This window comes from Protopterus annectens, chromosome 3.part1, assembly GCF_019279795.1.
Source record: "Protopterus annectens isolate FY-2018-M chromosome 3.part1, PAN1.0, whole genome shotgun sequence".
Lineage (NCBI taxonomy): Eukaryota > Metazoa > Chordata > Ceratodontiformes > Protopteridae > Protopterus > Protopterus annectens.
In genome coordinates, this window is record NC_056732.1 from 1,828,694,317 (window position 1) to 1,828,708,777 (window position 14,461).

Sequence of the window (14,461 nt, forward strand, 5' to 3'; positions counted from 1 at the left end):
CTGTGCTTGCCTGCATCTTGATTGACTCAAGTAGATCCAAATAGGCTGAGTGGGTGTTCTGATTCATGGAGGCGGATCCTATAGCTGGCAATGACTTGAAGTGGGGTCTTACCTACAGTCAACTGCACCTGAAGTAATTCAAGGGAATTGTGCTGTTTAACCAATCTAGAGATGTATTTATCTGTAATGAATACTGATACACCACCTTCTTTAGATCTCATGCCTTAGTTTCTGGTCTGAATGTGTGGAAGGAAATGTAACCTGTTATAGCTGAGGTGCTCTCTGCAGCCTTAAACTGATCTCAGTGACTGCATAAATTTCAGCATCTTCCAAGGTGAGGACTGCTTCCAATGAGTGCAGTTTCTGGTTTAGACTCCTAGTGTTTAGCATCAGAACCTTAATGCTGTTTTTAGAGGGTATTTTTACATCGAGAATTTTGTTATTGTGGCATTGCCTAAAAAGGCACTATGGGGATGTTATGAGCCTTAGCCAGTAACCAAAATCCCATGGCTGACAGTTGAAGACCATCTCTGGCAAAGCATCAAGGTCTGTTGACCATGTCATCCCAGGCTGACAGATACTGGATCCCCTTTGAATGACACAAGAAACTAAGCCACTTGTTGAACTCAGTCTGTTTTTGTTGTATTGAGGTATCATGCTAGGCAAAGGTAAAATTTTGCTTAAGGCTAGGGACATACCTGTCAGAGACACATAATCAGAGAGCAAAGTCATGGCTGTTTTATATAGTGCAGTGAGGTACATCTCAAGTCGTTCACACCAACATGGACTATGACAAAGTCAGAAATGTGCCTGTTGTTGAGAGACTTGAGTGTGTGTGTGATGTGATGGATCCTGGCACCTTACAGACAACTGACCATGACCTTTTCCTTATCCAGCCTGGTGAGAGGGACATCTGTCTGTCTCACTATTGAGTCACTTATGACTAGGCTGTCTGCTTTTGTGTTATGCCTTAAGGCCTTGACACCGGTGTGTGATATATTATATGTGTACCATGCTCTGCAGAGGCTATATTATGTGAATCATGCTTGTTTTTGTGTTCTGGAGTTCTCTGATGTTTAGGTAAGCTTCTTAAAAGGAACTCTGCGTATGTAGGTTTATGTGTTGTTGGTTTGGCAAGTACAGGAGGTGAGATGCGCATGCTGACTACCTGCTTAGTATCAGATGAACTGACTGGTGAGTGAGAGAGCCTGAATTCTAGGTTATTGATATAGATGCATCTCTCACATAATGAATTTGTGTGGACTAGAAGAAGTGGGTTGTCAGTGTACATAAGGCAATTGCTACAGTGCTTCAGGATGCCCATGTTGACCATGCTGGCTGGAGAAACTGTGGGAAATTGTCCATCCATAATGCTAGGTAAGTTGATGCGGTCAGAAAGCAGTGAGAGGACAGGAAGGACCAGCTCAAGTAGAGGACAGGAGAAGTGGACAAAAAGTACGAAGGGCTAGTGGGTAGGATCTGTGTTGGTACCTCAGAGGTTTCACTGAGTGTATCACCTGTCAGTGAGGGACAATCCCGAGAACTCACTAATGGACCTCCAGCAGAGTACTAAGGGAAAATGTGAAGGCAAAAGTGTCTGTGTCTATAACCACCAATGGTGCCCCTTGCTGCATGGCAATTTGCAATGCACAAATAAGGTGCTTATGTAGCAAATGCGTGCAAACTGATCTAAACAAATTAACCAATAAAAAAGCTCAAAACTAAACCTGTTCCAGCAACCTTCAATCAGACAAGTTCTAACTGCACACTCCTGCCACTAGGGTGCATGGGAGCCCTCTTCAACAAAAGATGGCCTGGTTTGGTGCTCACGTTATACAAACAAAGCTAGATTCAGCAGGTCTGAATGCAGTCTATGCTACAGCAACAAAATGCACCAATTTCATAAAAAAAAAAAAAAAACTGTTCAAAACAGTTTTTTGAAGTAAACATAAAACCCGAAACATCAGCTAACACTAGACTGTTAAGCAACTACTCCAGGGCTAACTTCCTACTGTTAGGTGATAAAATGGTAAAATTTTTAAGCGACACTAAACCCTGAGAACACCTACACAGAACTACTTATAAAATCCCTACACAAGCATATTAATAGCTGCAGAGGCAACTGCACCCACCAGGAATAAGTGCAGAACTAAATCAAAAAAACAACCCACCCTGGTGGAATCACAACATCAATAGACTGTATAACAGAAGGCAGAAAATCATAGCAAACATTAAGAGGTGTAGCACCCATAAGGATGAAAGTGCCCTCATCAAACTAAACAAGCAACTCAGAAGACAAATTAAGCAAAACGAAGACAAATTTGAGGTAAATATGGCCTCCCAGGCACAGGGAAACCACATGACATTCTTTAGTTATGTCTACAACCTCAAAAGCAATACACAGGTGTGTGCAGAATTCATTGTTACTTGAGCTATCTATACTGAGCCAGAATATATAGCAAATCAGCTGGCAGACAAATTCAGCTCTAAATTTACTCATATGTCCCTCCCCAGCCTCCCCCTCAGTAAATACTGTCAGATATAGATGCCCAGCTATCACTAGGGAACAGATCCTCAACGCTGTCTCTCTAAGGCCAAGAACCCCACATCACTGAGTCCTAGTAATATTCCAAGCTGCCTTCTAAATAGCATGAAACATGACTTATCAGGCCCTCTGGAATCACTATTTAGCCATAGCCTCCAAATGGGCTTTGTATCTCACAAACTGAGAAGAGCAACCATCATCCTTCTGAACAAAGATGGGCCAACTACAGACCCATAGGTTCCACTAGACTCCTTATACAAAGCCATGGAAAGAATGTTCATGGAAATGATGGATAATGACATAGGAAACCTCCAGACACTGGACCAACCCAGTTTAGTTTTTTTTCAAGGGCAGGTCATGCCTACTGAACCTGGTGGATTGCTGAGAGAAAATGACCAAAGCAATGGACAAGGGAAAAGTAGTTCACAGTGCCTACCTTGACCTGGCCAAGGCATTTGACACAATACTCCATTCAGGCATTGTTGACAAACTCAGGAGGATAGGTGTAGACCATTTTGTCACCTGGTGGATAGCCAGCTGACTTACAGACAGAACCCAGGAAGTTAGAATTGTAGAGTCCACATCTAGAAAGACACCAGTCCCCAGTGGAGTCCGTCAGGGATTTGTCCTGGGACTGCTCATTTTTGGCATCAACGTGTTTGAAGTCGAGACCAATGACAAGGGCCTCTGGCTGACCAGATTTGCAGACTATTGCAAATTAGGAGCAGTCATAGAATCCCCTACTGAAACAAATCTTCTCCAAGAAGGGTTAACACAGACAAATAACTGGTGTCAAATCCATGGCCTAAAGCTAAATGCCAAGAAATGCATAATAGTATCCTTTGGGAAGTCATCCAACAGTGAAATCCTCTAAGGCTAACTTTGAGTGTGAATCAGCCAATCACAAGACCTTCTCACATATGCACGCAATCTCAAAGCCAACATCCATATGTGCTGTGAACTGGTGGTTAAGAACACCACATACACAAATGCCATAGATATAGCCAACCTGCTGGCAGACAGTTTCACTGAAAACTACACCCCCACCCCATCAGTAAATCAGGACATCACCAGCACCTGCTCCCCTCCCTTCATCTCCAGGAAGCAGGTGTTTAATGCCCTCTCAAAAGCAAAAAATACAGTCTCCATGGGATCCAGCAACATCTCTGGCTGCATCCTACATGAATTCAGGCATGATCTCTCAAGCTCCATTCGTCACCCTATTCAATCAAAGCCCAAACACCGGCTTCATCCCAGACATTGTCATCCCTCTACACAAAGGTGGAACATCCACTGACCCAAGCAATTATAGGCCCATCAGCTTAACTAGCCTGATCTGCAAGGCCATGGAATGCATTGTCATGGACCTTATAAACAAGGACATTGGCAACCTCCAAACACTTGACCCCACACAGTTTGGTTTTGTCAAAGGGATATCATGGCTGTTAAACCTGGCTGACATATCTGAAATAGTCATAAAGCCATGGATGAGTGGAAGATGGTGCACACTGCCTACCTTGACCTAGCCAAAGACTTTGTCACTATTTCCCACTCGGGCATAATAGATAAACTTTCCAGCTAGGCATTAACCTGTATGTTACCACATGGGTAGCTAACTGGCTCATTGATAGATCCTACTTAGTCAAAATGGGGCAAGCCACCTCTAGTAGCAGATCTGAAATGAGCAGGGTACCCTAAGGATTGCTCTTGGGGCTTCTATGTTTTGGGATGTACTTTTCGGAGAAGCAAGCAAAAAATAGTGATCCGTGGCTGACCAAGTTTGCAGATGACTGCAAGCCGGACACTGTCACAAATTCCCCTAAAGATGTGAATGTCCCCCAAGACGGCCTTACCCAAACTAATGACTGGTGCCAGAAGCATGACCTCAAACTGAACGCCAAGAAATGCATCATTATCCCCTTTGGGAAAAATGGCGTCCAAACTAATTATCACATTAATAACAACATATTAAGCACGCACTCAGTCATGATGGACTTGGGCACCCCGGTTGATAGCAGATTGACTTTTGACCACCACATTGCCTCTGTTGTACAGAAGGCTTTCTACATGGCCCACCCCATACGTAAGGGTATTTCATCCAGGAACAAGGAGGCCATGACATGCCTCTACTCCTACCTTTCCAGACCCATTATCAAGTACAATGCCCCCTTCGGTATATACCTTGCCAAGCACATGCAGCAACTGGAGAGACCACAGAGGTTCCTGACCAGGAAAAGCCAGGGTCTCAAACACCTATCCTCTACAGATAGACTAAAAGCCCTGTCCCTCTACTCAGTCTCATACAGACTGTTCACAGGTGACCTGTGTCTAGCATACAAAGCCATCTCAGACCCAGCCTTGATGGAGTTGCTGCATATCTGTAAGTCAAACTCCACTTGTGCAAACCACACACATGGCCTCAGCCTGGTATGTGACATTAGTAGAACTTGTTGGCAGGATAGATTTGTGTCTCAAAGACTTCACCATCTGTCGAACAGACTCCTGCTCCATGTCAAGCAGAGTAACTCCTTAGCCCCCTTTAAGTGGAACCTGGACGACTGGATGGGAAACAGAAAATACACCCCTGGGATCCCACCTGTGTCTCTGAGGGACAGGAGAAACAGGTGCCGACTTTGTGGGAACATGGTTAAAATTATTGGCTAAGCTTATAACAGCTTCCAGTCCAGTAGCCTAGTGTCATCCTATGAACCTATGAACCCCTGGTAACTATCATATTGACAACACACCCCCAAGTGTCAACCCAGTATAGAGAGACTTGGGGACACATAGACAGATGTCTAGCCTTTGACCATCATGTGTCTATGGTAGTGATGAAATCATTCTATGTTGTGTAATTTATAAACAAAGGTATGGCATCTTTGTCCAAGGAGGTCATTGTTCTGCTGTATTCAGCATTCATCAGACCCATTGTTGAGTACAATGACCCTTTTCGTATGTGCCTAACCAGGCACATCCAACAGGTGGAACGTGCACACAGGTTCTTCATTAAAAGAATACAGAGCATAAATAACATGTCCTATGCAGACCACTTCAAACTTCTATCCCTGTATTATGTGTCCTATAGGTTGCCGAAGGGAGATCTGTGCTAGCATGCAAGGCATCATAGGACCCCACTCTGATGGACCTCCTGCATATCCACAAAAAAAAAACAGCATCAGAATTACCTGTTCTAAAGATATAAACCTTGCCTGTGATATGAACAGGATCTGCTGAGCAAACAAGTATGTATCCCAGAGACTACCCCTTCTCTGGAACAGGCTCACCATCCATGGGAAGCATGGTTCCTCCCTAACCCAATTCAAGTATAACTTTGACAAATGGATAGAGAACAGGAAATCCATCCCTAGTTTGGCACCTTTGTCTCTAATGGACACAGGCAGCCTGTAAATGTTTCATCTCCCAGGCCCCTACTTATACTTGCCAAGGGTACCAAAACTTGTCAGAGATTTGGGATGCATGGCTAGCCTTAAAAAATCCCCAGTGGTCATTAACCTAGTACACACCAATGAACTTATATGAATTATACATGGTTCACCCTTTTTAACTGGTTAAACACAGATATATTGCTTACAAGGGTATGACTGTTCTGATAGTAAATGTCAACAGATTATATAGTCCATCTTAAATGATGAAGGAGAAACTGTAGGAGTGGAAAAGGTAGAGGCAATGTTTGTGAGGATCAGATCAAGGATATTTTGGCCTCTACTGGGTTTACTATTTTATCAAGGCAGTTTCTTAGGTTCATAGGTTCATAGGTTCATACTAGGCTATCTGCCCTAGGGCATTTACAAGCCTAGCCAGAGTGCGTTTGGCTTTCGCCACCCCTTGGAATGAGTTTACTGTGCCCTTTTTAAGGTTAGTTTACTGTGCCTCTGTCTAGCAGTGACACAGAAGTGACCCCCAGGGTGAACCTATGATCTCCCATCCACTCGTCAAGATTCCTCTTGAAGAGAGTCAGTGAGGGGCTCTGCCTAACATGGACTGGGATTTTATTCCAGAGTGAAGGGAGCCTCTGGGTTATGAATCTGTCCCTCCAGCATGTCCTATTTATTTCTGTGCTGAGGTTCAATTCCCTCGATCACGTAGCTCTAAGGGATTTGGATTTTCTGAGGTGGAGCATGTCCATTAATTCTGGGTTGGACATGTACGTCAGGCATAGATCGCCTCTGCACAGGTGGTATGCAATTGAGTAGAGCTGGAGTTTCTTTAGCCAAGCAGCATATGGCATTTGTTTGAGTCCCTTGATCCTCTTTGTGAGGTACCTTTGGGGTCTTTCTAGTTGCTGCAAGTGTCAGGTAAGGTATTGTACTCAATTATGGGCCTGATGAGGGAAGAGTACAGGGGCACAATGACCTCCCTTGATCTAGATGTGAATCCTTTCATGATAAGATGAGCTATATAGAAGGTCTTTCTAACCACTTTGGCAATGTGATTGTCAAAGGAGAGATTACTATCAACTTGGGTCCCTAGGTCCCTAATTACTTCTTCCATACTTAATGGATTACCACCTATGTGGTAATTTGTGGGCACTTTGTTTTTCCCAAAGGGTATGACTATACACTTTTTATAGTTTAGTTTAAGGCCAAGGCTCTGGCACCAGTTATCCACTTCTATGAGTCCCTTTTGGAGAATGCTTGTGTCAGCTGGAGAGTCAATTATGGCGCCCAGTTTGCAGTCATCTGTGAACTTGGTCAGCCACAGTCCTCCCGTGTTAGCCTGTACCTCAGAAAAATATATACAGAATAAGAGCGGTCCCAGGACTGAGCCCTGTGGGATGCCACTTGTGACTGGTTTAGAGTCTGACATGGCTCCAGCAATTCTGACCATGTGGGTACTGTCCTTGAGGCAGTCTGCAACCCATCTTATGACATAGGGGTTTATATTTAAGCTGGAGAGCTTGTCTATGATGCCCGAGTAAGGTATTGTGTCAAAGGCTTTTGCGAGGTCCAGGTAGGCTGTGTGAACTACCTTACCCTCATCAATGGCCTTGGTGACTGTTTCAAAGAAGTCAACCAGGTTCAAGAGGCAGGATCTGCCCTTAACAAAGCCGAATTGGGTAGGATCCAGTGTCTGTAGGTCACCAATGTCTTTGTTTATGAGTTCCATAATGATCCTTTCCATAGCTTTGCAGACCAGGCTAGTCAGGCTTATGAGGCAGTAGTTTCCAGGGTCCATAGAAGCACCTCCTTTGTGGAGTGAGACCACTGTTGCTGTATGCCATTCTTTGGGGACATATCCTGTAGTAAGGCTGAGATTGAACAGCAGCCTTATGTGTGGGTTCAGCTCTTCTTGGAGTTCATGTAGCACGCAGCCCGGAACACCGTCTGGTCCCACTGATGCTGTGTTTTTTGCTTTGGAGAGGGCGGCTCTCACCTGGGCATCTGAGATGTCAGGGAGGCAACACTCTGCTGGGATAGATATTTGTTCTTTTGGAGGGGGGGGGGATTTGCACTGAACCTGTCTGCCAGGATGTTGGCAATGTCTGTGGGTTCAGTGTATTTTTTTTCATTATGGACTAACTCTGAGCATATCTGGGAGTTGCCACCCAGGTTTCTAACATAACTAAAGAAGGCCTTGTGATTATCTTTAGTGTCTTGTGCAATTTTTCTCTCAAAGTTGGCCTTGGATGATTTTATGAGGGAACATAGTTTTTTGCTAGTACTGATCAGAGATGCCTTCCCTTTTAGGGATTTTACTTTATCATGTAGTAGCTTCCTCCTTCTGTTGTATAGCTTATTTATGGATGGGGTCTACCAGACAGGACGCCTGCCTTTGGGGAAATGGGTCTTGGTTTTATTTGGGATTGCATGATCCATGCATTCCTGAAGGTGTCCATAGAATGCGTTTATAAAGGATTCAGCCGATTGGGCTGTAGTTTCCACTGGCCCGGGGGCCTTGAAGGATTCCACTTCAGATTTAAGAAGTGTGAAGTCAGCTTTTGAGAAGTTCTTCACTGTGGTCTTCTGTGCTGGGGGGGGGCGGGATGTGCATTTCCAGTGAGATTAATTTATGGTTTGATCTTACCAAAGAGGGGTATACTTCTGGTATGGAACATTGTGTCCCCATGTTTGTGATGATCAGGTCTAGTATGTTTTCCCCTCTTGTGGGAGTGGTGACTAGTTGTTCCATAGCATTTGAGTTTATGAATTCTAGGAACCTTTGGGCTAGGGTGTTGGGGCTTGAGTAATGCTCCCAGTCTATGTTTGGATAGTTGAAGTCCCCCAATATGACGGTGTTTGGAGAGACCTTCATATTCTCCAGTGTCTTCAGGAAGGCCGAGTGGGGTTCCTGAGTTTGAGAGGGTGGTCTGTAGCATGCTACAAACTGGAAGGCAGTTTTGGCCACTGTTAGTTGCAGATGGATGGTCTCCGATGCTTCGTGCAATGCCACTAACCTGGAGGTGTGGGTATCCTTGATGAATATGGATACTCCCCGTCCTTTTGTGGTTCAGTCCAAGTTTTGGGGTCGAAAAGCATGATATGAGGTATAACCTGGTAGTGCTGCGGTGCTCTCAGGAGCCTTAAACCAGGTTTCTGTCACTGCACAGACATCTATGTTCTCCATACTGAGGAGGGCTTCGAGAGCGTGCATCTTGAGGTTTAGACTTCTGGCATTGAGCAGCATTACCCTTAGTTTCTTTCTACTTGTGTTGTCTAAGGAGGTGGGTTTGCCTTTTGAGCCTTGTCTAACAAAGGCACTATGGCGGTGGCAAGAGCCTTTGCCAATATCAGAAAGCCCAGGGGTGACAGGTGCAAGCCATCCCTTGCGAAGCAGCATGGCTTGTCAAACCCAAAAATATCTTTCCTTCTCTACATTAGAGGTATCGGTGCTGTAGTCTGTGGTGGGGTGATTGAAGCCACCTAGGATTATTGATTTGTTTCTTATAGTAATTTTTTACAAACTGTGCAGGAGTTTAACATTATTATCTGGGGACATGGAGAGGGTTCTGTGGCATGCTATAAATTAGAAGCTTGACTTGCCCATGGTAAACTGAATTTCTAGTTCAATGTACGGGTCTGTGGGTATCAGTCTACATGGAGGTCCCTGACAAATATGGAGACCCTACTCAGTCTCCATCATGCCTGAAGGCATGGTAGATGCAAAACCCTGATATGGAGGAAGTGCTTTCTTTACATTTATACCAAGTCCCTGTAACTACATGGACATGGACATCTTCCAGATGCAAAAGAGTCTCAAGAGCAAGCAATTTGTCCTTGAAACTCCTGGTGTTGAAAGAAAACTCCTTAATGCAGTCCAGTTTAGGGTTAAATGAATTTGGTAAGCAGGGATGTCTACCAGATGGATTCTGCCTAAAAAAGTTACTAAGGTGCAGCAAAGCCTTTTGCCAGTATGTAGAAACTGCTGAATAAGAGATGCAGACCATCCATGGCAAAGCAAGTAGGACTGTTGATCATCATGTCCCAGGCTGATACATACTGCAGGCCCCTGGAGATATAAAGCCAGTTGTTAAACCCACTTATCGTTTCTTATTCCTAGGAATCATTCATGGTAAAGGAAGAATTCTGCTCAGGATCAGAGTCTTACCTGCATCTGTCATATACATAGAGAAGTTCAAACCTTCTTCTCTGCATGTTCTGCAGAATATTTGTCCCAGGTCATTGATTCTCACATGGACCAATACCAAATTGTAGTTATACTTGCCTGAAGAAGGGGCTTTGAAAGCCCTTGTAATGACTGTGATCTTGACTCCTGAAAGCTAGATGACCATAACCATATCCTTGTTCAGCATGGTGAGTGGGCAATCTGTATGCCTAATAACCGTGTTACCAGTCACTACAATATTTTTGTTAGAAGCTAATTTATGAACACAACTGGGGAAAATCTGGCTGTTTTTAAGTCATTGATGTAGGTTTGCATCAAAAAGGTGAGCTGAGGATCCACTGAGGTTTGTTCTTACAAGCTGTCAGAGGCTTTTGCAAGGATGCCTTTATGGCATCAGTGTATTGAATTATCGTGTGCACTGCACTGTATGAGAATGTTTGAGAGTGTGGTAGTGGTTGAGGTGTGGGTATGAATATTGTGACGTTCAGTGTATTTTGTTAGTTATGAAAGGGGGCATCTCCATGTTATCTTCATATTTACAACTCTCAGACACTACTTTCTGTGTTAAGTATGAGCTCATTATTAGTCAGCATGAGGTCATTATGAGCTCATTATTAGTGAGCATGAGGTCATTACTACAACTGCCTTAGGATACCAGGTGCTAGGAGGCTAGCAATGGAAGGGGAGCAAGTGTTCTGGCCCTCACTGTTGTTCTGTCCTTTGAGTGTCAGCTAAGTGCACAGGGAAGCTAAGAGAGAGATGTAAATATTTATATAAAGTGTATGTGTATGTACAAATACATGTTAAAGCTTTCACTTCAACAACAGAACCATTTTATTTTGACAAGTCATACTCACAAAAATGGTCTTACATAGGTGCACACAGAAGACCCAGTCTGACATGTAAGCAGCCATTCCAACAATTCATTAAAGGGATTTACAGTAAAGGTGTGCCATGTCCAGCTGGTCCCTCTTGTCTGTGTAGTGTACCATGTATGCTGTACATGTCACTACAAGTGAACAAGTGGGCAACGTATACAGGTTGTTGATGAAGGAAGGTGCACAATATAGCTTCATGTGTAACCTGTCAAATGTGCACATCAGCCCCCTCAAACCCTGTAAGATCCCAATTATGAAGGGATTTGAGTAATCTGAGTATGGTGTAGCACAGTGTGGTGTGATTCAGTGTTAACATGTAAGGCAGTGCACAGAATGAGGATATGGATATGAGGGTGATTTAGGGGGACACTAGCATGCATGTCTCACAAACACATACAATAACATACAAACACCAACATTCATGTCAGTGTATGCTTCCATAAGATAACAAGATGTCTCACAAACACATACATTAACATACAAACACCAACATTCATGTCAGTGTATGCTTCCATAGGATAACAAGATGTCTTACAAACACATACATTAACATACAAACACCAACATTCATGTCAGTGTATGCTTCCATAGGATAACAAGATGAGCAGTGTTTGAAGTGGGTGTACATGACAAATGCTTTGAACATTGACCCCAAGCATGAGTGGCAGAATACACATAATGGCAAACATATTAATCTTGCTAGTTTCTGTAATGACACATTTTAAGTGAAAATGGCTTGCCACTGCTTCAGACACTTGGGAGGGCACAACCCATTGCCCATAGAACTTGGGCACTGTAATGTGTCTTATTATTCCATTCCACACAAGAAGTTGTTTGGCAGTGGGAAATAATTGATTATAATTGTCTGCAGACAAGACATGACACACAGTAGGTCACTGTCCTACATCATCTGGATAGGCAGCTGGCTTACAGACAGGACCCTAGAAGTTAGGATAGTGGAGTCTTCTTCCACAAAAATACCAGTTACTAGTGGGGTGCCTCAGGGCTCATTGCTGGGTCTGCTTCTATTTGGCATCTATTTTAATGAGGTCAAGACAAATATCAAGTGCCTCTGGCTGACCAAGTTTGCAGATGATTGCAAATTGGGTGCAAGAAGGCCCGACACCGAGTAATAACTCATGTCAGAGACATGGTCTAAAAATCATTGCTAAAAAGTATGTCTTTGTATCTTTTGGAAAAATGGCCATCCCAGCAAAGAAATACATTAACAATGCATCACTAAGAGTAGACTCTGTAGGCAAGGATTTGGGAATGCATATAGACAGTGATTTAGCATTTAACTGTTATATGTCTACTGTGGTGAGGAGATCATTCAGTGTTGCACAACTTATAAGCAGGGATATGACATCTCCACCTAACATGTCATTGTTCCATTGTACTCTGCTCTCATACAATCAGACATTGAGTACAATAACCCCTCCACCTATATTCCTCACAAAAAGAATCCATAGTGTGAAAAACAAGTTCTGTGCTGACTACCTCAAAGCCTACCCTTACACATGGTCTTCTGTAGGCTGCTGACAGGCAACATATGCCAGGCTTACAAAGCAACCTCTGATACAGCCCTAATGAACCTGTTGCACATCCATTAAACAAATATCAGGAATATCTGATCCATGTAACTAAACCTTTCATGTAACATAAACGGGACATGCTAGAGGGACAAGTATGTGTCTCAGAAGTTCCCACTTCTCTGAAACAGGCTTCCCATTCATGTAAAGCAGATTTCATCCCTGCAGTTATGCAAGCAAAACCTGGATCTGTGGTTGAGGAACCATAAATATATAACCCTAGTCTGGTACGTATGTATCTGTTAAAGAGTGGAAGCATGTAAATGCTTGTCTAACCATGCTCACATATACATATATACACACATGCACATATATGTGTGTGTGTGTGTGTGTGTGTGTGTGTGTGTGTGTGTGTGTGTGTGTGTGTGTGTGTGTGTGTGTGTGTGTGTGTGTGTGTGTGCATGCATTAATTCCTTCCTGCTAAGATCTGACCACAAAATGATCTCCTTTAGTATTAAAACTAACTTAGAACTCCCCCCCATCAAACTCCATACCTGTTTAGAACCTTGTTAAGGCCAAATACCTCAATCTAAGTGACAGCTTATTAAACTTCCAAGCCCCTCCAAACTCATATGCCACTCAGGCCTACTATGAGCTGTATACAAAAGCACTGCACAACCACATTCACAGCTGGATATAGAAATCAGTACCTGTCCAAGTAAAACCTATGATTACTGGAAAAAATAAATCACCCTGGTGGACCCCTGGCATAAACAGGAAGAAGGAACAGACAAAACTGTGCAAAAGGCAATCTCCTTTCAAAGCAAACTATGAGGCAAAAATAGCCTCCCAGGTGAAAGATAACCATAAGACTTTTTTAAATTATTTTCGTAACCTCAGGAGAAACGCTCAGCAATGTGCCAAGTTAGTCATGAATGGCAACTCTTACACCCAGCCTGAAATTATAGCACACCTGCTTGCAGACAAGTTCAGTTCAAAGTTCTTACCTACTTCCACAGCCAAAGAAATACCCACAACCACCCCCCTTCCAGTCATTATGAGGGAACAAGTCATCACTGCACTTGCTAAAGCCAAAAACATAGACTCCAAGGATCATGACAACATTCCAGGATGCTTCTTAAATAGCTTAAAACAGAATCTATCAGGGCCACTAGAAACCCTCTTTAACCACAGCCTCTGGATGGGCTTTGTCCCAGAGGGATAGGGGACTGCAACAGTCATCCCTCTGCACAAGGGGGCCCATCAACTGACCCAGGCAACTACAGGCCCATAAGCTTGACCAGTCTTATCTGCAAGGCCATAGAGAGAATTATCATGGACCTAATCAATAATAACATAAGAACTCTCCAAACACTGGATCAGACTCAATTGGCTTTGTTAAAGGTAGGACTTGCCTGCTCAGTCTGGTGGACTTCTTTGAGAAAGTCACCAGGACCATAGATTAGGGTAAAACAGTGCACACCACATATGTAGACCTGGCCAAAGCATTTGACACAATCCCCCACTCGGGGATCATAAATAAACTTACTGAGTTAGGCATAAACCTCTACATCATCAGATGGATAGCAAGCTGGCTCACTGACAGGAGACATGTTGTTCAGAAAGGTGAATCCACATCTGATAAGGAACCTGTTACTAGTGGTGTCCCACAGGGGTCAGTGTTTGGACCCCTCCTGTTTGGTATATACTTCACTGAAGTGAAAGCCACTGTTGGGGACCTCTGGCTCACCAATTTCACCAACGACTTTAAGCCAGGAGCAATCACTGAATCCCCAAAGAATGTTGACGTCCTACAAACAGGTGTAAAAATTGTGCCAAAACCATGGTCTTTGATTAAATGCTAAAAAATGCATAATCATACCCTTTGGTAAATCAGATATCCCTGCAAATTATAATATTGA